Source organism: Liolophura sinensis, unplaced genomic scaffold, assembly GCF_032854445.1.
Source record: "Liolophura sinensis isolate JHLJ2023 unplaced genomic scaffold, CUHK_Ljap_v2 scaffold_18, whole genome shotgun sequence".
Lineage (NCBI taxonomy): Eukaryota > Metazoa > Mollusca > Polyplacophora > Chitonida > Chitonidae > Liolophura > Liolophura sinensis.
Window position 1 is genome coordinate 398,141 of NW_027017957.1, and position 23,692 is coordinate 421,832.

General features: G+C 44.9%; 1 protein-coding gene across 4 annotated transcripts in view; it reads left to right on the forward strand.

Moving 5' to 3' along the window:
• LOC135481312 (uncharacterized) overlaps window positions 1–23,692 on the forward strand; it is a 120,399-nt gene that overhangs the window by 52,209 nt on the left and 44,498 nt on the right. The window lies entirely within an intron of this gene.

A 23,692-nucleotide genomic window follows, 5' to 3' on the forward strand; every position in this document is an offset into this window, starting at 1 on the left:
ACGTTTAGTGACTGAGAAGGATCGGACACGGTGAGGACCACTCCCAAGTAATTTCTGCACATAGTGGTCTTCATACGAGAACAAGTGTAGGTCAGCCAAAAGGGGGCACAATTTGTTGTCCAAACCACAGGCGTTCCGCTCGTTGATTGAGGACGAATGGGGTTGTGCTTTGATTATAAGGATATTTAACTTTAGGAACTATTGACCGTACTCTTCATCAGCGCCATATACGACTGACGGTCCCCACTCCTCAAAGGCAATGCTGGCGTAGATCGTCATGTTCTCAGAAGGGTGTGTGATGGGTTTGTTGCCCACGAGTTTCGCATCCGCGTCCACCAGTACGCGAGGACCTTTCATCTGGAAGAGTTGATATTTAACAGATAATAACGATTAAAATATCGGCAGATCAATCTTGTACAACAAACCCTTAACCAATTAGTGAACCTGTTCAAACTGTACTGTCTTGAAACTGTGCGTTCTATCATGGAAGGTTATTTCATCTTTTCTATTACCGAAGACATATTTGAGCATAGTGAACCTATTTTAACGTTTGTATCGTAGTACCTGAAAGCTGTATCGTAATGTCATACTAGGTTTTATCCCGTTTACTCCACAGTTGCTCCGATTCGTCACACTTAGCAATTTCTCAGAAAATGAGTACGCTATTAGCACCGGCGTTTCTTGGGAATGTAACCCTCTGTGTTTTGGGGTATCAAGTCCTTTTTCGCTGCCATCAGGAGCAGGTTTGAGTTTTAAGGATGAATTTAAAATTCTTGGCAAGAGGACACAAGACAAGTAGTGATCAGGCTGTGAGTGACGTCCCCTTGGCGTTTCTAGGCACAGCTTCCAGCTGCTAACGTAAAAAGATCCAGATTTCGACGGTCAACCTTTGTCAAGGTTTTCATGGTTGCTTTCTCACAGGAAGGGCCAGGTATTCACCTAATCTTATCGGCCATGAAATGTTTTATGAATTATAGCACTAAAAGTTAACATGGTGACTTGTGAAAATTTAATATGTTCCTGAGTAATATAACGATGATGATTCATTAGGTGTGTGTACATATACTGTATCTTCTTGTGGCAGGGCGAGTCCATGCCGCCAAAGTACAGCCGTCACTGCCGCCGCTGAACCATCATGCGCAGGATGATATGACACCCCACTGAGTCAACCCACCGTGTCACAACCTGGCCAACCAATCATGTTTCCTTGCTCTAGCCTCTAAATGTTAAGCGCCAAGCAAGACAGCAGCAAGTGCCATTTTTAAAGCTTTTGGTATGACCCGACTTGGGTTTGATCCTCGGGCCTCCCGGCTTCAAGGCGGACTCTTAGGTAATGATATACATGTACATGCTATAGTGTTATACCACCTCACTTCTTGGCATCTCTAATAAATGTGCCCTTGTGCCCCTGTCACGTGCATATCTTGCAGATAGCCGTAGGGTACTTTTGTCATGCATAATCAGATGTTTATCTGCGTGTGTCTGAATTACAAACGAGAGAAAACAGCAAACGTGTACCTGGTCAGGTCTGCGGTTCCCAAGCGGTCATCGTATCCGGAGTTATAATACATCATTTCATCCCCAGCAGAAGCCGCATTAGCTAAGGTGTCCACAGAAATTTGGCCTGTGTAAAGACAAAGAGACACATGAACGTGTAAACTAGCTGCATGAAACTGTTTATCTCAGAATGTTTTTTATCTGCATTATTGTAAATAGAATATCAATTTACTATTCAAGGAAATGGCATGGATAGCTGTGGATTTTCCAAATGTTTGCTTTCACTGAAATCTCAATTTAACGTCATTCTAAGGTTACATTACTTGCTTATCCATCAGACAACTTCTGTCTCAAACCTTGTTTTATGTGAGGTACATGTATAACACCATACAAACAGGAAAATAAGCCACACAGCTTGTGGGACTTGGCGGCAATAAGCGAACAACGATACTCGTGTGGCGAATGCATAGTCCGACATTCGTTGCACACAATTAGTAGTAGGGAGAGGGAGGGTTCTGGCGCATGCCCCCCTTGGTAAATAGAGGCCCCCAGCCCCTATTCCCGGCGAGGTCCAGAAGTTCTAGTAGACACACTATAGGTTCTGGTTCACGCCCCCCTTGGGGCCCTCCCCATAACAAATAGAGGCCCCACCCCCCTTTCCCTGCTTCCCCATACCCCCCCCCCCCCCCCACTCTTAGGCGCCTCCCCAGCCAAGGCATACACGCTTATTTACAAGTATCGCCTACACACACACATTGATAAGGCGACCTAGTTGGCATTTAATACATAAGGATTATAGTCTATATATATATAGGCTGGCTGTATTGCACAACAGGGTGATTCAGCTGATTTTCTCCCCACTATAGGGCTTAAACCACGGATTTTCATATAAAATAAACGTGACAGCCTTTTTCAGCGTGTCTTGTTTAATAAGATCCAGTATTTTTCGGAGGATTGGAAATATTTTGTTTATGCGAAATAGTCTTTCCAATTTAGCCTATGTTTCGTGGGTCGTGGGATATAGCTCAGTCGGCTGACAGAGGTGGGAAAGGCGCTGTGTGTAAGGGGTGTATTCATATACTACATGTATAAGGGGATGTTTGCTAGCTCAGATCCGGATTTGGTCTCCTGTATATGTAGTATATGAATACATTACCTGCATATGGCGCCGGGCTCTACGCACTTCTAAGGAATCTCTGCAACTTTCGACAGTTTCGGGGGCAGAGAGACCTTACCAAGGGGTGGTGTAGATGGCCCAAAGGTAGTGGGATGTGTCAGCCATAATTAACCCCCCTAACGGTGGGTCGCTAGCGCAAAAAATCCGGAGCCCGCCGTTAGGGTGGTGATTAATTGGTAACAGGCTGAGCTATAAAACCAGGCCTTTCGCTTTTTTGGACCATGGGTTCGAACCCCACACTGGGCAGAATATTTTTTTACCCCCGGGCACCAGGCTAGCCAGACACCCGTCCACCCGTCCAACTGGACGGGCAATCCAGCCAAAGGGGGTATTTTTGACGGGCAAAAATTTGAACCAACATTTTTACGGCGAATCCCAGCCCACAGACCAGTACACTGTTTCAAAGTGTATTAATATATGTATGTATACTAGATTGTGAATATTTTTCTACCAAGTAAGTTTACAAAGTGTATTCATATATGTATTCAGATGACAGAAATGATGTTTTACATGCACTACTGTGTTCAGAGTTAATTTCTCGACATAGATAGTACATGTATTTGAATTGTTTCTTGTTTTTTGTATTTTAAAAAAAATTTCTATTTCTACCTATTTCTACCTATTGTGACTTAGGTGCTCAAAACGTATTGTGCCACTACTCTTTAGTGAGTGACAGTCACAGACTCAGTGGTGATACTTTTGCCTGTTCTCAGTCTCAGAGCTATGTATACTGTATTCTGATTTGGCTCCATTGCATGTGAAGTAGTGTAACTGTGAGTGACATGCACCTGCTGTGCCAAATTACCATGCATTTTGATTGTTTTCCTTCTTTGTGTATTTTATTGTTTATTTACTTCTACCTCTTGATTCACAGCATTCACACTTGAACTGCTGCGCCAAATTGCCAATGTTTTCCTTACATCTGTATTGAATTGTGTATTTTACGGTTTCTACCTCCTATTTCACACTTGGTTGTCCAAAGCATAACAGATTGTAACCACACATAGTTTAATATAAAATTTATGTACTCTTTTAGTGATTCGCACTCAGTGTCAGTCATTGGTGGGAAATGTGTGATATATTTGGTGCCCCCCAAAACAGTCAATTTCTGGGGTCCAATAGTAATACATTATTTCCAGTGATATAATGGCAAATAAAAGGTCTTGTTTTTCAGTGATACAGTGGCGATAAAATGTCTCCGGCGGCAGACCCCCTGCTTATTTACCCCCAAACCCCCTGGACGCCTTATTGTCAGATCCTGGCTAATGCCCTGCCCCAAAGGCTCTCGAGACATAGCATTGGGGGTTGCCCTGGGCACCTCCCCAGAACATCATTCGGAAAGAGCGTTTTTCAGCTCTTGCCGAGCTAGTTTTCGGCCGCGATCTATAAGCTGTTTTTTCGTGCTTTCATCGATCTGTACGGCGTTGAATGTCTTACGAGACTTAGCGCGTATCTCCTGCTTCAGATCAGAGTAGTTATTGAGCTCCTGAACGACTTGCCTGTACTCCACGTCCGAAATAACACCAGCAGATAAGGCCGTAGATACCTGGGCACGGATGCTGTTAAGTTTAGCCTCAGCCAACAGCCGTATATCGTTATGTTTCTTGGCCTTTGCGTGAAGTCGGCGGCTAACGAATTTTCCGGCCGCATTTAAGACACCGCAAGCTAGGGCCGCAGCTTCCATGGCGAAGACAGCAGGGGCTGCAATTATTGTTGTGAGTAGTCCCACACCTGCAACCCCTAGTCCCAAACCGGCCGTGAGCATGGCCGAATCAAGGGCCTCGGCGGCTAAGACACCGCGCCGGTACTTTTTGTACAGGGCCCGGCGGAGATCTCGCTCAGATTCAAGCTGCCTCCGTATTTCGCTGATATACTGCAGGCGATGGGCGTGCGCGCCAAGTATGATGTTAAAGATAAGTATAGATCTAGGGTTTATTTCTAGCATGGACAAAGATATACTTGTTCGCCCTATAAGAAGTTCGGAATCTACACCTTCGCCCGCAGATAGTGCTAAGCCACCTCTTACACCCTTAGCTAGATAACACTTGCTGACTGGTACCCACGACATGAAAGAGGTTCCTGAGTTGAAAACTTTTTTCACCTTGGTTATATCGGCCTGGACCGTCATCAGGGTTAACCTCACATCTATAAACCAATCGGGGTCGCCAGCTCTGGCAAGAGCAAAGCGGTCTTCAAAGCGAATTAATGAGAGTTTTCGTTCTTCAATCACCTCAGAAGGCGACCTGCGCTCTTGCTCTACAGAGGATGAGACATCTTGAAGGGAAGTAAACGTGGCAGGTTCTGCTTGCCCCCCGGTAATCTTTTTGCGGCTGTACTTGCCACTTTGAAACTGGATTGCGTAGATTTTACCTTCCTGGCCTTGAAGTTCGAACTCCGACACATCTGCCAAGTCGCTTAAAGACAGCTACGCAGACCTGGGACCGACTGCGTCCACCATACTCATTGTATTTCCAGGGTAGCACTGAGGTACTCTACATTAATATACTTGCCGTTTTTGTCTAAAAGTGCCACGGTCAAGTGCGTTATATAGTCGGCGCGCAAGGCTTTGTACTGTGGGTTGAAAAATGAAACCGTCTTCCTGCAGTTTATCCCTTCACCAGTCACGGCGATGGCCTGAAGTAGTGTTAAACCGCTACCAAAATCTGAGGTTATTCTCACGTTTTCTGAGGTGCTCAGTTCATCTAAATGCACGAAGATTTCTTTGTGTGTGACCAAGTTAGGTAGATTTTCACCCTCCATAGTCCCCCCTATGGGCGCAATCCCGTCGGAGAACCCTAAGATGGGGGCAAGCTCTTGGAGTATCATAAAGACATTTCTAGGGAGGGTAAGGACTGAGCGGCCCGTGGCTTCATTCAATCCCAGAGAAATCCCATGCGGGCGGAATATGTCCTTGTCCAGCGTACAGACATTGTAGTAGCCCGTCGGCACTTCAACACGTTTGCCCTCAAGCAAGAAGCCCACTCCGGTGGGTATATTCACTCAGGCTGGGTAGAATGTTATCTCGCGAAGGGCGGTTTTAAGGCGGCGTCGAGGTTGTTAAGGGCATGAGGCAGCGTGTGCTGTGTCCCATTTAGAATGTCAGTCAATGTGATGAACATTTTAGTCACGATGAACAGCGAGGCTTACAGGTTCAATAGAGAGGCCACTTACAAGGCCGGGGCATTTCATAGTATCCAAACCCACGCAGAGCAGCTCACGCGATTTGACATCTACATCGATGAAAAGAAGGCCTTTCCAGTCCAGTTCACAGATGTGTTGGTCAAGTACCGGCTGCCAAAGATAACCAACAATGACATTGTTTGGGCCTGGAACACCAATGCTATGCAATTCTGGCAGAACCAAGTGAACTTCGCGGTCTGATGCGCAATCACGGGCTGTGGCGTCTCTGCAAAAGACTATCTTCTCGCCCCCGACCAACGAATAGGGGCCCTGTACACGTTCCATGTGTATTACCAAGTTAGGCGGGTCTTGGAAGAGATCCAGGCCCCCCTGCCGCAAGACAGAGCGTGGGCGACATTCGAAAACCCCTACGACAAGAGGGCCTATGAGAGGATTTGTAGGGAGTTCCGCGTAGATGTGCACACAGACTGGAGGCGCAGTGGGGTGAATATTACTATGTCACGAGAACGGCTACAGCCCCATTGGCGATGGGACCTTCGATCCGAGCAGGATGTCGTTCTCTAGAAAGCCTACAGCGCTCCGCGTCGACTACATCGAGCAGGACGCCGAGGAGTCTTGGACGGCGTTCATTGTCGACAAATCCCAAGGATTCACGCAGCCGGGCGTAGAGCGCCGAAACGATTCCATCCGGACATACGTGCGGGCTATTTTAGGCGTCCAAGCGCAAACAAGGGCGCGTATTCTAGGCACGGGCACAGCCTTCGACGCGCAAAAACAGTTTGCCGCGAACGTTAAAGACGCTATTTCCTCTCCGATCCACCTTCCGTCTGCTATCAAACGCTACCAGGACTTGCTACAGTACGCCGGGAGCGCTGTGGACTTTGTGTATGGCATAGGCCTATATATGGCTCCCGGCGACATGCTTCTGCAGATCGGCCATGTGGCGAACTACAACAACAAAATCGTCGTGGCCACAGAGGACCAGAAGCTAGGCGCCAATGACGGTGTCAACGCTAAAGTGCCGCCCACTTTGCACAAGCGCGCACCTTCCCACGGGATCGTTGAGCCACAAGAAAGCGTCCTACCACCTACCGCGCGCGTTCAGCATGTTGCCGCCGCCGGAGGCAAACAAGAACCCCTATTTCCAAAGCAAAAGAATCACGATGCGGAGAAGACAGCCATCGTCGTCGCTGGGGTTGGTATCGGCTTACTGCTGCTGTGGACTATGCGTTAAATACTTGCGAACAGCCATGAGCATTAGGCCACCTACTGCGACGACTAGAGCCCAGACATTATCGGCCAGCCACCCAGCCGCTATCCCGAGAAGGTTCAGTAGCCAGGACACGACACTGCCAATAATACCCGGAATCGCAGCGGCAGGCTTCCCAGCCAGCTTGCCAAGGGCGCGCGCCAGGGACTGGAGATGCTTTTTCAGGTATTCTTTAAGACCTCGCCCGTCGGATGGTGGTGTTGGCTGGATGCCCCCGCCGGAAACGCCAGTCAGCGCCAACTTTATGTCGATGTTGTTCTCCTCTTGGGCGTCGTCGAACGCCGGATTATCAAAGCCAAAGTCTGCCATAATCCTCGTATTGAACATTGCAAGGTATACCTTAAATACACACAATAGATGCATACGGACGCAGGCTAAACCCTTTCAGAACACTCCGTAAGCCTCCGGGATACAAGGTGTACGGCAGTCCTTGGTCGTCACCAACAGCCCGAGTACGATCGACCAGAATCAACAACTCTTGGTCCGCTTCCCCAACCTCGGCGCAAATGACGTCACTGTGCCCGGTACCGTGCGCTTGGCCTTCTCGATCACGATCAATTCATCCGACACGAACGCCACAGTGGCCGGGAATCTCGGACGCGCAGTATTCAAGAAAACCACGATCAGAATCAGGTCATGTCCATCGACGACTCTGATGTGTTTCATGCTACGGCGACTTATTTCTGACCAAAAACAAACGGCGGAGTGCGGCCTACCAAGGCATCGGCAGCGAAAACATGCTTAAACTTCGAGTCGAAGCGGAGGACGCAAGTGACGACAATACTGGGGAAAAAGCCATCGCTCGCGCCTTGGCAGCCGGTTCCACATCCCGCTAGACTTTGAGCTTCTAGATAGCCACATGACATTCTACCAGAGTGCCTTGGCCGACCGACTGGAGTACGAACTGACGTTCAACAATTACAGTCGTGTCATCCAGGCAACAGACGATGCCGACGCGACTTACACCATCGACAACATCAGCCTGGAGTTCGATATGATCACCGAAGAGGAGCTCGCTAGGCAGATCCGCACCCAGTTTGCCGGGGGCGTCTCCATTCTGTATGATCGTGTCCTCCTCCACCGAAAGTTTGTGAAGGACAAGTCTGATTCTCTCTGGAACATAAACCTGAACACGCCCGCAAGAGAAATGACGGGGCATCCTCATGCTGTTCGAGACTAAAGAAACCCCGTGGAATAGGAGGTCGGAATCCTTCTACAACCCGAAGATCACCAAAGTAGAAGTCACAATAGAAAGGGTCCCCAATCAGCTGTACAGCCAGGGCATGCGGGCTTACCAGCAGTGGGGCGAGGTCCAGAGGTTCTTCGCCAGCTCACCCCTACGAAAGCGGGACCCTGAGGTGGCCAGGGTCGTTAAAGACGTCTCCCTGGAAGAGTTCTTGACGCACAAGCACGCCTTATAGCTTGACCTTCGGCCAAGCCACGATGACGAGCTGCATGGCAGTGGGAGGCGCGTTCTGAACGCCAGCGAGGGGATTACGATACAGGTGACAAAAGAGACAGAGGAGCCCGGCGTGTTAAACGTATATCTCTATGTGATCATGGACGCAAAGCTGCACATCGAGAATGGTAGATTCGCTAGCGCGCTTTATTGATGACGCCCACTGCGCGATTATCTGTGGGCAGACGAACTGCGGCAAAACAGTCTTCGTGCTGGGCCTGCTTGAGGGGCCTTTCCGCGGTTTTTTTCATCACATTGTGATCCTGTGCCCCACTCTTAAGCATAACGAGGCGTACCGGCGGCGATGGACACTGTCTGACCCTGAGGTCTATTGTTTTGATCCTGGCAAGCGGCTCAACGACTGCCTGAGAGCTTTCTACAGATTGTTCGAGGGGGAGCCCAACCTATACATCATCGATGATTGTAGCGCGTTAGAGGCGATGAAGAAGAAACAAAAAATGCTGTGATTCATGCCTTTTTCGGGCCGTCATGCAAAGCAAACCGTCTGGGTCCTCACTCAGAAATACAACGCCGTCCTCAAAGACTTTCGCGAGCAGACATGGTGGGTGGCTTCATTCCACTGCAAAGATCGGCAGTCGTTCAACGAAGGCCTGGAGGAGAACCACATCATCGAGGCCGAGAGCGAAAAGGCAGATGTTCGACAGAAGTTCAAGAACAATCCGCATTCTAAGCTCCTGCTAATGACTGATACGCCCTCCACATCTAAGATTATATATTAGACGTAGTCGCCCCTACATATTAATAATGGATACCGACGAGCTTATAGACGAGATTCTGGGCGCAGAGGAGGAGGAGGAGGAGAAGCCCGGCCAACAGCCCAGCAAACATGCACAGCAGCTTAGGGATAGGCTGGCGGCACTTGCGGTGGGTGGGCAGGTCAAACGATATCTGGGAAAAGACGTAACAGCCGCTGAGATCGACGCCATGAGCGACGAAGACGTTAAAAGGCTGCACTCCAGGTACGAAGCTAAGCTCGGTGCGCAGATGGTTGACGGTCTCGGAGGTATATTCTTGAGATCATATGTAAGGGCAACCAGCTGGCTCCTACCAATCCCACCCGAGAATCGACCAAAGCTCATGTCACAGCTCGCCACCGACCCATTTGTTGAACAGGCGCTTAGCAGTGCTAGCTGCTGGCTATACTACTGCTATGGTAAGTACATGGCACCGTTAACCATGGCGATGGCCACTGCTGAGCACTGCTCATTTCAACACCACTGCTGTCCTAGAAATGAGCCGTATGATCCAGAGGAACATGAGTACAACGAATCCGGAAGGCCCGAAGGAAGCGGAGGGGGTGACAGTGGATTCTACGAATGACGGCCCTGCGAAGAATCCCAAAAGAGTCGCTGCGGGTCGAGCGGGTGCTGCAGCGAGAAAGGCCAAGACTAAAAAGCTCAAGGACGAGCTTCGCGAGGCAAAGGCTGCTTTGCTTGGTATAGCTGATTCTTCTAACAAACAGCCGAAGGAACCGGATTCTACGAAGGAGGGGGGAGCCACAGATTTTGCGAAGGAACCGGATTCTACGAATGCACATCAAATCACCCGCTGGAGGGCGCCCCTACCGTTATTAGGCGTTGGCAGCCTTGCAGTGGTAGTGTTGCTACGCGCGTGGCGCAGCCGCTAGAATCTGCCAGCACATGCTCAAGGTGCAGATATTACGCCTCATGCACGAGGTGCAGATATTACGCCGCATGCAGATATCACGCCGCAAGAAAAGAATCTCCATTTGAATACACGTCGCGACCCTTTCTATATAGATCAGCATGTCTACTCCACCCGGTGACGGAAAAGTGCTAGTCAACGCGGCCTACCACGCCGCTGTGGTCTCTCTCCTGGCTACTGGGTACGCTCATCTCGGCCAGATGATCCTCAAAGGAGCCCTCCCGAAGCCGGACCTAATAACCCGTGACGTCGGCATGGTCATTGCAGATGTAGGCCTGGCCATGTTTTCTAAGGACCTGCTAATTAAACAAGGGCTTCTTTATCCCAATATAATCAAGTAGTAATGGCCTCCATCGCAACGATGATGGGCGGCGCCCTCGTAAACGCTTTGGCCTTCAGCGGGAGCAACTATATGTTTTCGATGCTGAGGAGTTCCGGTGTCGACCAAGAGCGGAGGCGCCATGACCGCGCTGTAGAGCAGCGCCAAGCCGCCCAGGAAAAATGGGCCAGAAAGCGCACTGAGTGCTTGGACTGGATCAACGATGAACTCCGCCTCCAGGGCCACGCTGTTCAAACGTTCCAGGATGTCGACGCTGCAATCCGCGGGTATCCTAGGGTCACAGGCAAAACTCTTGCACGCGATGCACGCGAGGCGCTGTTGGGCTCAGAACCACAGCTCTCCGATTTGTATGTGCCTAGTGAAGATCAAAAACACCGCGAGATGACCTTCGTCATCCTGGGGATGTGTGTCGTTGGGGGTGTGAGTTACGGAATCGCAAAACTCACCAAGTAATCCGAACTGACTGTGCCGGACTCGCCATCGAGCTCCTCGCCGTATGGGAGACACGATCTTAGTAGTGAGGTGGTTCTGCGCCGCGACGATTACATCTTTTTCGTCGCAAATCTGTTAGAGGTCTGCTAGAATACCTTGATGACATGGCTAGTAAGGTGTCTGCTCGCCTGGCAAATATCTACTACAGCCCTCGTGGGTACTGGAAGGGCCGCGCGGCCATCCAGAAACTTGCCACTGCGGCTAAAGTCTCCGAAGATGTGGTCCGGGCCTGGCTGAAAAAGCAGGCTATCTGGCAGATATACCTGCCTCGTCCCCGAAAAAATACCGAAGCCTATGTTCGATGTTTCCACGCCGAATGACATCCACCAAGCCGATCTTCTATTTCTACCACATGATCGGCGAGGCCGGAAGTTGTATTAGTACGTGCTGACAGTTGTTGATGTCGCTTCTCGCTACAAGGGGGCGGAACCTCTGGCTACTAAAGATTCCAAAGAAGTCGCTGATGCTCTCTCTCGCATTTACAAGCGGGACCCCTGAGATGGCCGAAGCTTATCCAAGTTGATTCTTCCTCGCAACCCCTTCTCAATAAAGAGATATTGGTCGTAGTCGGTCAACAGCTCCAGCTCTACCCCAGTCTTCTTGAACAGCGCATCCCACGAAAGACCTGGGCTCGTAAAGTAGTGAGCAGGGTCCAATCCATACTGCCGTAAACAAGTCTTCCGGAAGGCCTCAAACACATCGGCCAACAGGAGCACGTCTGTGCGGCAGTAAAGGTCTATGTACTCTCCCAGATTTGTGCAGTCAAATACCTTCCATACCTGTTGATCGTGGATGTTGTCCTCATCGCTAATGCCTCCGACTTTGAGCTTACTGAAGAATGCCTCTTTGGGTGGGAGGCTGGACTCGTCGAAGCGCTCCCAGAAGTCCATATACTCATAGGGGTAGACCCCTTTGCGCATGAGTAGCTTTCGTTTTTCTTCGGCGGGCTCATACCGGGCTGTGATGTGGAAAGCCACAGGTTTGTTGGCCTCAACCAGATTGTCAAGGGAAGTTGGTAAGAATTGAACGGTTTCGATGAAGCGGAGCTGCCCCAGCGAGAAGGACATGTACTTTTCGGTGTTGTTGGGGATACAGGAGATGCGGCCCTCTACCTTACTTATGCATCAGGAGGTGGCCGTCGTAGCCCCGTAGGTTGTGGAAGACTACTGGTATGGCTGTCTTGGGACCCAGCCGCAACTTTAGGTTGCATGCGTAATGTGCCGCGCCTCTGTAATTGCCGGTGATATGGCAGTGATCGCGCACAGAATCGGCGCCCAGAGGCTTCTCACACACGTGACAGGTTGTGGCGTTGTTGTGGGCCTGCCAGTCTTGGGAAGTCATATTCATGGCTATAGGGTTGGCCAGAACATTTTTGATTTCGTGCTCCTCCTGTTGGAGAGCTCTGAGGAAGTGTTCCGTCACGTTAGGGCCTCTGTATTCCACGGGGCGTTTTCTGTGGCCGTCGCAAAGCACCACAACATAGCAGTAACTGCAGGGCTCGTGGTGCTGAGTCTTTTGAGTGCTGCTTTCTGTAGGTGACGGCGGCGGGCCTTCAACCTTTCTGGTCAGAGCCTCGAAGTCGGCATATATGATGAACGGAGCCGGTAGCTGTTTGTGGTGGTTCTGAAAGGCGAACTTGTTTTCCCCCTCCTGGGGCATTTTTACCCTCACCGCCGTCTGGCCAATCCCTCGGCATTCCGGCTTCTGCGCCTCGAGCAGATACTCTCTTGTGTAACCGTGTAGGCAGCGCTCGCAGAGGTGTTTGCGATTTCGTTTCTTACTTTCTTGGAACAGGAGACGATCGAGATCTTTTATCCACGTATAATGGAATTTGCCTGCCTTCCCAATCAGCAGCAGATTGATTCGGGTCGTGTCGCCGGGCTGTTTGCTGAGGCGGTGCACGATCACACCCTTGTCCCACCCGAACACGTTGATGGCGAGGTTGTTCTTTTCCTCCACTTTAGGGATTTGTGAGATGGGCGTGGGAGCGTCGATCCCACTAAAGTCAAGACCATCATTGGTGGGATACTTTGTTGGTCTCTGAGGGTCCCGGGCGGCTGGAAATAAGGCAGAGCGGAGTGACCATCGGAGGCAGTCGTCGTCTTTGTTCTTCACATTGATGACTGCTTTCTTGTTACTCACAGCTGCAGGTAGGGGGATGTAGGACCCCCGTCTCAGTGGCTGATACCTTGCAATGTCAAGCCAGAGTGTTTGCACGCTATTGACAACCCACCCTGACCCTCGCTGTGTCCATTTTTCCAGCACCTCCTGGATGGTGGGGAAGGCCTTATCTAGAGCCACGTCAATGTCACCAGCCTCTAAGAGCCTCTAAGAGCCTCTGTTTGCTGTGGAGTACTGGGCTGGTATACTCTTCACTGCCATCGGCGTTGCCCTTTCGCAGCTGAACCCTGAGGACTAGTTGGAACTTAACCCCGTTGAGTGCCAGGATCTTTTCTTCTAGCTTCTGGCGAATAATGGCATGAATTTCTTCTATGAAGGCTATCGGGTCTGTCCAAACGCCTTCGGGTACGCCCATGTGCCAGGCCCGGAGGAGATTCCTTATAGCCCGGCCGGTGTTAGTGAATTTTAGTTTCTTTTCACCCTGAATTACGCCTAGCAATTCATCTAACTCCTCGTTACTGAGGAGGTTCTTGGCGTCTTGCTTCAACCCCTCGTTTCTTTGGGAGTCCTTGCTGTCTTGCAGCCGCTTCAACTCAGCCACAGCCGTTTTATGCCTGTCGAGGATCCCCACCAATTCTTCCAAGGCATTGCGGGACCGTGGGTACTTAGGCCGCACACCTAGAAGTGTCTCAAACTCCCCCCGTAGTGCTCGCGCTTTTTGATGGTGGTTCATTGTACGCGTCGGTGTAACTATGCACACGACTCTCTAATTGTAAATTTCTATAGCCGCCAGTCGTTTGAACTCGTTCAAGAAAGCCTTGTGCCTCCACTTCCTTTCACGCGTCGGGACACTATTACATCCGCAGGCCATGCAAAGCCGAAACCGGTTTTTAATGCCCCGACCACAGTTAATACATGGCTGGGTGCCAGGACCCTGCCGCAGACGGTATAGGTGACCCCGCAGCACTCCCCCAGACAACTCTTACCACAGAGCTCCGTGGAGCCGATGAAAAGCCACCGGCAATTATTGTAACCCTTTCGCATGTTGTATAGACGCATTGTGTAGAAGCATACCAGATGCGATGGGTATGTCTAATACAACCTCAGATGAGGCTGGGGGCCTCTATTTGTTATAAGGAGGGCCCCAGGGGAAGGGTGCGCCAGAACCTATAGTGTGTATACTAGAACTTCTGGACCTCGCCGGGAATAGGGGCTGGGGGCCTCTATTTACCAAGGGGGGTGTGCGCCAGAACCCTCCCTCCCCCTACTACTCAATTGTACCTGCCTGCGATAGAGTGTGCATGTCTGAACATCGTATGTAGGAAAGGTGTCAATAACTTGCCATGATATTAGCGTTTTATGCCGAACACTCCCGTCCCTCCATATAGAGGAACAAATTAACATTAATCGAAAATTATCGATTTCGATAAATAAATAATTGATATCAAAAAATCTTTATCGATAAATATCGTTAATTCATTTATCGATATCGCTACTTTATTGATCGATATGGCTAATTCATTTATTGATGTATACAATTCTCGATTAAATGTTAATCTGGTCGCTCATACCTCCACGCCGTAAGTGGGAAGGTCTGCCAGCAATCTGCGAATGGTTGTGGGTTTCTCCCTGGCTATGCCCGGTTTCCACCCACCATAATGCTGGCGGCCGTCGTATAAGTGAAATATTCTAGAGCACGGTTTAAAACACCAATCAAATAAATAAATAAATAAATACCTCCCCGCATAAGACAGAGTTGTATGGGTGAACATTGCAGTTAAACAATAAGAAAAAAAATAGGAAAAATGTGACACATGGTGGAACAAATTGTGCTGGCCACGACTTTAGGGGGCAAAAAAGATTTCATGTCAATAAATCGGATATGGATGTAGCAATAAAGGATCCAAGACCTATTTTCAAAACAAAACGTCATTTCCAAAGGAAGCCATGTGCAGATAGCTGATTAGAGCAAACATAAAGCATTAGAAATGGCAGGACGTCATGATCCTTACTTTTGCTTCATTTAGATTTTTTCATGGGCCATTCATGGTGTGCATGCAGAAGTTGAGATGAAAGGCAAGATGTATGGTAAGTTTCATCAAAATTGGCGTAGTAGTATTTGGGAAGTGATGCATGGACAAAATCGTGCCTACAGACGAACAAACTTCGTCGAGCGGGGTATAATAATGAAATATACTCATATCCAATAATCACAACAACTTTAACTGTAACAATTCGATTTATTAAGTATTTTTACTTCAATTTGTACAATTTTGCCTAGTGTAATGTGAAAAAAAAAATTAGACATGTTTTTATCTCTTTATTATCACTAATATTTCATTGATATTATTGACGTTATATCTAGTTATATATTAGTTTGTGCCCTTAAATTATTGACACCAATATCTCTAATATTCATTACATTAACGTAAAATGTAAGTGGTAAAACAGAAGATTGTGCTTGTAACGCAGATGTAAAGTGTCTAGTGTACAGGGGGATCAAACAGACTTAGAAAACTTTTAATTTCCACGAAGTGTAATAAAATAAAGTAGGTTGGTGATGGCTGCAAACTGAACAAAAACATGGTCACATCTAAACGACTGAACTCTGTACCGACCTCTGGTGGTCCATTGTTGGCTGCGGTAGAGCATAAGACAGTAAGTATATCTACATTGTACATACATATGTAACTACTTTAAAAGCACATCTGTTTTCTAATAGCAGAAATAATTGGTCTTCTACAAACTATATTCTTATTTCCAAGACGGTGGCTCAAAGGTTAGTCTTATTTATTTTAACTTTACATTTGTCAGCTTTCATAATACAAATCTACAAGTAATTTGTCTCAGAGTTTCTTTTTTTTTTCGCCCAAATTAATAACTACATTGAGGGATACAAATACTAGATCTGATAACATGAATACAAAGGTGTAATATCTTGTACTTGAAAAATTCCAATGCCTTCCAATAGCTTCCTACATCTTGGCAATTTACGTCAGTTGCGATTCTTATTTTCATTGTTTATGTAAGTGCGTAAATAGAGGCAAGTCCTACAGCCCCTATCACCGCAGCTTGAGCAGAATTAGTTTTAAAATCGCAAGTGACGCTAATTGTGATTTGATAGACGTCGACGGTCTAAAAGTACTTAGAATGCTGTGGTATATTCACATTTAATAAATATTTACGTGACACCAATGAAAACCGACTAGACCTCGATGGTGTTTGGTCCACATGAATGGTAGAGTAAAACCAGAATCATGACGGTAAACGGTCACATGAAGCCAGTCAATTCATCGTCAAATCATACCATGGTTTTGCTCTAACAATTCATTAAATAGTATCAACTTACACATCCCCTAGCGCCACGGTCTCGATATAACAAATGCAGTGATGTGTTAAGTAAGGGACTTGATGTATTGTTCTATCCCCAGCTTAACGGCTAATGATAAATAAGGCAGCAGGCTCGAATCTAGGTCTAGTTCTGCAGTGGCATTGAGCGAGAAGGTTCTGGTCCACGGCAAGAAACATAAGTCAAATAAAAATACACACAAATCCGATTTAAATTATATCAAACTGATTAGCAATATGCTATCCTTCTAATTCCATTGCTTAATGATTGGATGAGGTCCTCTTGGAATAATAATAAACGCTTGGTATAAATAAAATGTCAACCATGTACCGTGTAAGGAAATCGAACCTGTTTTCTCACTGTCTTTCAGTTTTGTTGACTTCATCATACGTTGGACCCTCTGGAGCTAAACATTAATTGTAATAAAAATTGTCCATGTTCCTATTGTTATTTCCCTTTTTCCGCTGGCAGGTAAGCGGCTTTTCACGCACAACGTATTGCAATGCACAATAATCTACTTATGACACATTTGTGATGATTTATATGAAAGGAACGTTATACTTTTACGGTGAAAATCTTGGAAAATCTCCACTTTTTGTGAGATTGTAAAAAAAAAGTAACAACAAAAACGTAAAGAGAACACATAAAGGTTTGCTAGCAAATATAAAACTGACCTTTTGCAGTTTTGCTGGTTTTCTTTGCTGTATTTAATTCCTCATAGATCGGCGGTGACTCTTCTGAAATTAAAGGTGATACACTGTAATGTTTATGAATAAATATATGGAATTTCGCCATAGACGCGATTTAACTGTGGACGAAAATTCCTGTGAATACAAGTGCTTGTTTGTACCTTGTTGTCACCCGTCTGTACCACTAAGCAATATTGAAAACAGAACCCACAATTGCTTTATAAATAAAAAACACACCAGTGAATTGTATTTGGGGTATACTGGACATATGTGAGCATCGAGGGCAACACTGGAGACGAGAACTTGCTGTAACATATTTAGGAGTCTATAAACCATAAGAATCTCGTTGCCCATTAAAGTAGTGGCCTCGGCCTTTTTGAATTACACTATAAGCTATGGCTATTTATGATGACTTGTATTGCTAATGAAATAATTTATATTTTTATTAAAATATGTAAAGGGCCCAACTGTGCGATACACTAAGGGAGATTTGTACGCTTTGTAGTGGACTAATGAGCCTCATTAGACATTTGTTACCTACTTCCTGTATGTTCTAAAGTTCTCGCCAATCAAACTCAGAATTTATCCAATTTCTGATGACAACATTACATACGTATTTTGGGAATGCTAAATTCGCTTGGATGACATTATTTCAAGGTTATGTCGAATTTTATCATAAAAACTGGAGTGTCAGGCAGTCAATAACATCAAGGTAAAATTTATGGGAAATTGGTTTTTGTACCAGTAGTTGAAAAACAGAATAGAACCTAACTGATATATCAGCACCAGTATCTATCAAATGTTTAGTTTGAGCACAATTATCCGCGTCGTACCCGGATGTCATCTGGTCCATAGCAAACGTTTTATCCTGTTTTAATTTCATTTTATTCACACATAGACAAATACAAATATTTACCCAAGTTAAAAAAAAACTCGTCTGGTATATTACCCCAGAGAGCATCATGGCCTTCTACAGAAATCATGGTTTCTGAGTTGAAACATGGTCTCCGGCTGGAAGCATGGTCTCGAACTGGAAAAGCCGCTTTCTACTGGAAACATGATACTGATAATATCTTGCCTTGTGGCATTTGGTGTACCCTTTGTGCTTTGCGACTCTCTTAATCAACGTCACAATTCATTACTGCAAGATGCTAGTGTGTCAAGGTTATTCCATCAAAGGGTTTTACTCTGTTTTAGAATTTTTACAATGAGTAGAATTCTCTTGAAAATGTGTATGGGAAAAGCGATCAGAATCTCTGTGACTCTACTTCATGACTGTGTCCAATTTCGCTTAACGCATGACATGGGCCTGTATATTCCTCGTGTTGAATTAGGTCGCCCCGCTGGATATGTAAACTGTTGCAGCCAAAATGCTGCGGAGATAAATGTTTCATTATGGGCTTTTGTTGTTTCGATTTAAACGTCATTTTGGGAATTGGTGTTGCAATTATTGAACTGATACGTACATACTACTTCACGGCTAGTATTTGAATGTTCGTTTCGACGCATAGATTCCTGTGGGAGCCACTGAGCTGACGTGTTGCTGAGATATCAGAGAGACCGTCTAAATTATGTGAGCTTTTTCGTTCATACAAAAAAATTGCAAGAATGATAATTACAGATATTTTGCATTCGCATACGCTGTTATAAACTCAGCGGGAGAGATCTACCCCTTTTAATGGGACGTACTTACCTGAGTTGGGCATGAGATCCAACTTTTCATAGACTCCGGTATTTCTAATAAAAGATGGGAATGCATTGACGATAAACAGCTTGATGAAAGATGTATCTTGTTCAGTTGATTTTTAAGCGACGTGGTAACATCAAATCTGCAATACACTACACAAAATGTGTGATTACCGCTGAGTGCAAAAGTTATTTAATGTTTTAACCGGAAGAAACTGGTCGGTCAATAGACGTAAAACATTACCCTAACATGTGAAACGAAGGTTAACTTTGAGCCTAGTCATAAACAAACATGAAACCGCAATTTATATTTTCTGTTACAAATTGTTTTTGCAAGTTTTCATTTTGGCACTTATCTATGTTCTATGAACGACTTCGATATTTAAAATAGCTTCTTTTGATTATCAAACGTAAATTTAATGTCAACACTGTTACAAGGATCGGCTCATTGCAAACAAACTAACTTTGGTCGACAGATTTCTGACCAAAAAGTAACCAAACCGAGGAACGAAAATTTTGGTCGAAGAGAATATCACAGGCTACCAAAATCATTGGAGTAAATTATTTGGATAAAAAAATTGATCAGCGGGAAAAATATGATCAGCTTTATGGAACGAATCGACGGCAATATTTAAGCCATATTGTGGCAAGAACGTGTTTACACCACGAGACAGTGAATGGGTATCGACTTGATGGAAGCATTCCAAATAAAACAGAAAAGACCAACATGGTTAAAAGCAGTTAAAAAGAACCAAACCTCGACGATAAATTGAGGTAGGTTAGCTGGAGACATTGTGACAAGGTAAAAGTTATGACAAGGTAAAAGTTACGATTTTGTTCTATTGGGACACAGAGTGATTGGCGTTACAAGACAGAGTGAAGGTCCCATCTTCATATTTTGTCATTATAACATGTTGCCATGGATATGAAAAGGATAAAAGTAGAAAGATAAACGCAAGGTGTAACATCTGAAAGCTCAATGTACGCATAAATTTCTCATATTTAACGAATCAACTGATTCTTTATCGTTGGCTTTTATCCAATACCTGCTTCAAATATTGTCAGATCATTTTTTAATACCAGCTTACTCCAGACATGAACTTTGTGCACATTCCCTGAAATATACATATTATCTCAACTGACTTGTTTGTTTTTCTTTTATTTGACTTACTATATTTTATTACTGTCTGGTTGTATTATCATCCTGCTCACTGAAAAGGTAAGCGTCAGTGTAAGACTTCATGTGTGATTGAACTTCAGTGAAGATGTATTCATTACTTCAGAAGGAAATAAAATAATTCAGCTGTATATTGTTCTTTCCACTTTTTATTATTATTAGTTGTATGAGTTGTAGATTGTTCGAGTCGTTTGTCAACTTTTACACCTATTGTGTACAATAGCTGAGCTATGTGACCAAAGCCCAAGACTACTTTGTGGGTGTCTTTCCATCTGGAACAACATTTCAGGACACAAAACGTACGACCATGGTAAAAGCATTTCGACTGGCATAAGAAAGGAGAAAGCCAACACTGTTTTTAGACAGAACACCAGTCCCCTTTTTTCCTCAATGGGAATGCTTTTTATACAATGATGGTGTATCTTGTACTGCAGACTTACGGCCAGCGCCCAGGGCTTCGTCCTTCCCATGAAGATATTTCATTCAATAGTTTGCGACTTAGTTGCAAATCTGTATACAGACATTTGACATGGACTAGGGTGATATGTAGGATTTCTGGCTCTTGTCTTTTGATAAAGTGAAGCTGGCAGGCCTATGGAATAATGTCTTTTATTTGATTTCCTGAATTTTTTAAAAACTTATTTTGTTTGGTTGTTCATATTCGTTTTATATTGGAAAATTGCATGAAGAGTACATTGTACATAAGAGTGCCTATTATATCCCAGCTTATTTGGGAATAAAGAGTACAAAGTTATTACTTGAGTCAACTGTAGTTTGTCAATAGGATCATTTTCTTTCAGTTAGTCTGTTACAGAGAACTGTACCAACTTCATAATTATTTTGTTTAGAATTGTTTTGACATGTTTGAGGACACAGTGATCAGCTTTGTGCATTACCCTAAATCCCATGACCACAAGCATTGATATCCATCACTTCCGTGTCTATAATTAGATGGTATATGTTACTAGCTATGAGACACCATTATGTGAGGTATCAAACCAACCAATATGATTTTGGTAATAATGACACTGTTATGGTGAACAAAGAAAATGCGACCACATTCTTATCGGTTGCTTCGATCATATTCTGGTGGCTATTTAAATGTAACCATAATGGTTAGGGCCGTTTGTCCATTCTTATATAACGATTGCTTCGAATCTATTCTGGTGGTCATTTAAATTTAGTTATAATTTTTTTGGTCATTTTGACCATTCTTATACAACGATTACTTTGACCCTATTCTGGCGACCATTTAAATGTAACCCTGATGGTTATGGTCATTTTGACAATTCTAATAATGGTTACTTGGACCCTATTCTGGCGACCATTTAAATGTAACCATAATGGTTAGGGTCGGATGTCCATTCTTATATAACGATTACTTCGATCTTATTCTGGCGACCATTTAAATGTAACCATAATGGTTATGGCCGGTTTGACCAATCTTATATAATATTTACTTGGACTCCGTTCTGGGGACCAAAGAAATTCTGACTCGTTTTGTGGTCGTTTTGACCCTTTGGAGTCTGTACCAAACTTTGTTTGGCTATAGGCGACCAATTTCTGTTGGGTCCAATCGACCAGATCCTTTAAACAGTGAAGTGATGATTGTTACAGCCCAAATATTACAAGCAATATGTCAGTTTCAACTGTTACTCTAAGGATACAGTGTGTAAAACGCAAATGACGATTTGTTCCGGAGTGTCCTTTTTCCTCTTACTTACTGTTCGTTTGCCGAAAACCCAGTACCTGTGAGAAATAAGAGAAAAAAATTCTTACTTTGTTTTAAGTTAAATGCAAAAATGCGTTACTTATAGATTACGGAAACGTACGTTCCACTGTACTCTCTGATAAGAGCTTATGCATGCAAGTATAGATAACAGACGTGAGGTAAAAAAAGCGTGAGCACCTATGTAAAAGGATTTTTTTCTGAGGCAAAATGAATCAAATTATATGTTTTTCTCCCGAACACAAATTAGTGAGGCCCAGGAACACAAGGTGTCAATGTTCAGTCAGATAACATAGCGTGCCAAATGTTCTTAATTGACGCCGGGCACTCCGGTTTCCTCAACCCATAAATATGAACGTCAGTGTTTGAGTGAAAATACTCGAGTATTGCGCTAAGCAAGAACCAAATATATAAAGAAATAACTACATCAATAAATAGTAAATACATCCCAAACCATCGCGTCTTCCGCATAGTGCTCACTTCTCACCTGGAAGGTTTTCATAATGTCTGGTTGATTGCACACCATTTGATACGTCATCCGGTGTCATCTGCCTGTGAGAAGAAATAATATTCTCCACTTATTATAATAAAATATTTAATATTAAGTATTAATAATTTTAGTTAATAGTTTGTGACTTATCTGTAAATCTGCATACAGACATTTGACACGGACTAGTGTGAGATGTAAGATTTCTGACTCTTGTCTTTTGATAAAATGAAGCTGGAAGGTGTATGGAATAATATTTTCTTATTTCCTGAATTGTTTAAAAAAATTATTTTATTTGGTTGTTCTTATTCCCTTTTCAGATTTTTTTTTTTTTTTTTTTTTTTTTTTTGATTGGTGTTTTACGCCGTACTCAAGAATATTTCACTTATACGACGGCGGCCAGCATTATGGTGGGTGGAAACCGGGCAGAGCCCGGGGGAAACCCACGACCATCCGCAGGTTGCTGGCAGACCTTCTCACGTACGGCCGCCAGCATGAGCTGGACTTGAACTCACAGCGACTGCATTGGCGAGAGACTCCTGGGTCATTACGCTGCGCTAGCGCTTTAACCGACTGAGTCACGGAGGCCCCTCCCTTTTCAGAGAAAATTGCATGAAGAGTACATTGTATGTAAACGTGCCTATTATATCCTGGCTTATTGGGGAATAAAGAAATCAAAGTCATTACTTGAGTCAACTTTAGTTTGTCAATAGGATGTTTTTCTTTAAGCTAGTCAGTTACAAAGACCTGTACCAACTTCATTATTATCTTGTTCGGAATGTTTTTGACATACTTGATTTATTAATTTTTTTTTTTTGATTGGCGTTTTATGCCATACTAAAGAATAGTTCACTTATACGACGGCGGTCAATATTATGTTGGGAGGAAACATGGCAGAACCCCGGGGAAACCCACGACCATCCGCAGGTTGCTGATAGACATGATTGAAGACACAATGATGAGCTTTATGCATTACCCTAAATCCCATGACCACAAGCATGGAAATCTATCACTCCAATGTCTTTAATTAGATGGTATATATGTTACTAGCTATGAGATACCATTATTTGAGATATCAAAACAACCAATATAAGTTTGGTGATAATGACACTGTTATGGTGGACAAAGAAAATGCGACCACATTTGTATTGGTTGCTTCGACCATATTATGGAAGCTATTTAAATGTAACCATAATGTTATGGTCGTTTTGACCAATCTGATATAATGGTTACTTGGACCCTGTTTTGGGTACCAAAGAAATTCTGACTCATAGATATGTGGTTGTTTTGACCCTTTGAAGTCTGTCCCAAACTTTGTTTTGTTGTAGGCGTTCACATTTTTTTTGGTCCAATCGACCAGATCATTTTAACAGTGAAGTGCTGATTGTTACG